The sequence below is a fragment of the Crocuta crocuta genome, unplaced genomic scaffold, assembly GCF_008692635.1.
Source record: "Crocuta crocuta isolate KB4526 unplaced genomic scaffold, BGI_CrCroc_1.0 scaffold352, whole genome shotgun sequence".
Lineage (NCBI taxonomy): Eukaryota > Metazoa > Chordata > Mammalia > Carnivora > Hyaenidae > Crocuta > Crocuta crocuta.
The window spans coordinates 3,882,164-3,885,954 of NW_027532169.1; positions in this window are offsets into that span (position 1 = coordinate 3,882,164).

A 3,791-nucleotide genomic window follows, 5' to 3' on the forward strand; every position below is an offset into this window, starting at 1 on the left:
ATCTGAAGCAGGCTCCAGGCTCTGAGCTGGCAGTCAGCACAGCCCAACACAGGGCTCGAACCCCTGAACCGCGAGATCATGACCTAAGCGAAAGTCGGACGCTTAACCGACTAAGCCACCCAGTCACCCCTAAAAAAATTTTTTTTAATGTTTATTTATTTTTGAGAGAGAGAAAGAGAGAGCAGGAGAAGGGGCAGAGAAAGATGGAGACTCAGAATCTGAAGCAGGCTCCAGGCTCCAAGCTGTCAGCACACAGCCCGACGCACAACCCAACTCACAAACTGTGAGATCATGACCTGAGCCGAAGTTGGAGGTTTAACCAGCGGAGCCACCCAGGTGCCCATAAATGCATACTTTAGAAAACAGGAGGGGCACCTGACTGGCTCAGTTGGTTGAACATGTGACTTGATCTCAGGGACGTGAGTTCAAGCCCCGTGTTGAGCATAGAGCTTGCTTTATTTTTTAATTAAAAAAATTTTTTTAACATTTTATTTATTTTTGAGAGAGAGACAGCATGAGCTGGGTAGGGTCAGAGTGAGAGGAAGACACAGAATCCGAAGCAGGCTCCAGGCTCTGAGGTATCAGCACAGAGCGTGACGTGGGCCTCAAATCCAGGGACTGGGAGATCATGACCGCTTAGCGGACTGAGCCACCTAGGAGCACCTCCCCCCAATTTTTTTAATTAAAAAAAAAAGAATAATAGGGGAATAGTGCGTACAGGTTGAATAATGGCCTCCAAAGATTTAGATCTTAATCCTTGGAACCCATAAATATTACCTTATTTGGAAGAAGGATCTTTGCAAAGGTGATTAAGGATTTTGAGATGAGATTATCCCAGTAGGCTCTAGTACAATCACAAGTGTCCTTATGAGAGAGAGGCAGAGGGAGATGAGATACGCAGAAGAGAAGGCCATGTGACCTTGGAAGGAGACGCAGGAGTGATGTGCCACCAGCCAGCAGGACTGGCTGCCACCAAAAGAACATGCCACCAAAAGGAACGGGGGTGCCTGGCTGGCTCAGTCAGAAGAGTGTGCAATTCTTCATCTGGGGGTTGTGAGTTCGAGTCCCACGTTGGGTGTAGAGATTACCTTCATGTAAAAACTTAAGAAAAAGAAAAAGAAAGAAAGAAAAGAAAAAGAAAATGCTCTCCTCCCCAGAGCCTCTGGAGGGAATGTGTTCTCATCGACACCTTGATTTTGGTCCACTAATCCTGGTTTTGAATTCCTGGCCTCCAGAACTCGGAGAGAATACATTTAATGCTGTTTTAAGCCACTAAGTTATGTTAATGTGTTATGTAGTCACAGGCGACTAATGCACTAAGACTACACGCATAGATTTGGCAACTGAAATGAAATGTACCAATTCCTCAAATAACACAAATGGCCACAATGCACCTAATGCAAAAGAGGTCATTTGAATAGTCCTGTATCTATTAAGGAAATTGCATTCATAATGAACCTCTGACTCCTGCCATCTCCATGCCCAGAAGGTTTCACTGGAGAATTCTACCAAACATTTAAAGGAAACTTAAATCCCACATAGTTTCTTCCAGGAAACAGAGGAGGAGGAATACTTACTAATTTATTTCTGAAACTAATAATACCCTGGTGCCAAAACCAGGTAAAGACCATACCAAAACACACACACACACACACACACACACACACACACACACACATGCACGCAATTACAAACCAAAATCCCTAATGAATGTAGATGTGTAAATGCTTAGCAAAGTATTAGCAAATAGAATTTAGGAAAATATACAAAGAAATATATACCAGGACCAGGTATATTTTATTTCAGGGATGCAAGACTGATTCAATATTCAAAAATCAATCACGTAGGGGCGCCTGGGTGGCTCAGTTGGTTAAGCATCTGACTTCGGCTCAGGTCATGATCTCACAGTTCGTGGGTTCAAGTCCTGCATTGGGCTCTGTGCGGACAGCTAGCTCAGAGCCTGGAGCCTGTTTCAGATTCTGTTTCTCCCTCTCTCTCTGACCCTCCCCTGTTCATGCTGTCTCTCTTTCTCTCTCTCTCTCTCTCTCAGAAATAAATAAAAAACATTAAAAAAAAATTTTTAAATCAATCATTGTAATCTATCATACTATCAGTATAAGGAAGAAAAACCACACGATCATATCAATTGATGCAGAAAAAGCATATGACAAAATTTAACATCCATTTAATAAGTAAGAAAAACCCTCTCAGGGGTGCCTGAGTGTTTCAGTCAGTTAAATGTCTGACTTCAGTCTGGGCCATTATCTTGCGGTTTGTGAGTTCGAGCCCCGAGTCAGGTTCTGTGCTGACAGCTCTGAGCCTGGAGCCTGCTTTGGATTCTGTGTGTGTCTCTATCTCTGCCTCTCCCCCACTCACACACTCTCTCTCTCTCTCAAAACAAAACAAAACAAAACATTTAAGGGTCGCCTGGGTGGCTCAGTTGCTTGGGTGGCCGACTTCGGCTCAGGTCATGATCTCATGGTGCGTGGGTTTGAGCCCCGTGTCGGGCTCTGTGCTGACAGCTCAGAGCCTGGAACCTGCTTCAGATTCTGTGTCTCCCTCTCTCTCTGATCCTCCCCTGCTCTCTCTCTCAGAAATAAAAAAAAATTTAAAAAATTTTAAATAATAAGCATTTAATACAAAGAAGACATCCAGATGGCTAACAGACACATGAAAAAAGCGCTCAACATCACTCATCATTAGAGAAATATAAATTAAAACCACAATGAGCTACCACCTCAAACTAGTCAGAATGGCTAAAATTAACAATTCAGGCAACAACAGATGTTGGCAAGGATGTGGAGACAGAGGAACACTTTTGCACTGCTGGTGGGAATGCAAACTGGTGTAGCCACCTGGAAAACAGTGTGGAGGTTCCTCAAAAAGTTAAAAATAGAACTACCGTATGACCCAGCAATTGCACTACTAGGTATTTATCCAAGGGATACAGGTGTGCTGTTTCCTTTTTAAAAAAATTTTTAACATTTGTTCATTTTTTGAGAGACAGAGTGGGAGTGGGGGAGGGGCAGAGAGAGAGGGAGACAGAGAATCTGAAATAGGCTCCAGGTTCTGAGCTGTCAGCACAGAGCTCCAAGCAGGGCTCGAACTCACGGACCGTGAAATCATGACCTGAGCTCAAGTCAGATGCTTAACCAACTGAGTCACCCAGGCACTCCCAAGTGTGCTGTTTCTAAGGGGCACATGCACCCCAACGTTTATAGCAGTGCTATCGACAATAGCCAAAGTATGGTAAGAGCCCAAATGTCCTTCAACAGATGAATGGATAAAGATGTGGTATATAGATGTACACACACACACACACACACAATGGAGTATTACTCAGCAATCAAAAAGAATGAAATCTTGCCATTTGCAACAATGTCGATGGAGCTAGAGGGTATTATGCTAAGCGAAATGAGTCAGTCAAAGAAAGACAAATATCATATGACTTCACTCATATGTAGAAGTTAGGATACAAATGATGGATATGTAGAAGTTAGGATACAGATGAACAGAAGAGAAGGGGAGCAAAAATAATATAAAAATAGAGAGGGGACAAAACAAAAGAGATTCTTTTAAAAAAATTTTATGTTTATTTATTTTTTGAAAGAGATGGAGTGCAAGCAGGGGAGGGGCAGAGAGAGAGGGAGACACAGAATCCAAAGCAGGCTGCAGGCTCTGAGCTGTCAGCACAGAGCCCAATGCGGGGCTCGAACCCCTGAACCACGAGATCATGACCTGAGCCAAAGTCAGATGCTTAATCAACTGAGCCACCCAGGCGTCCCCTTAAG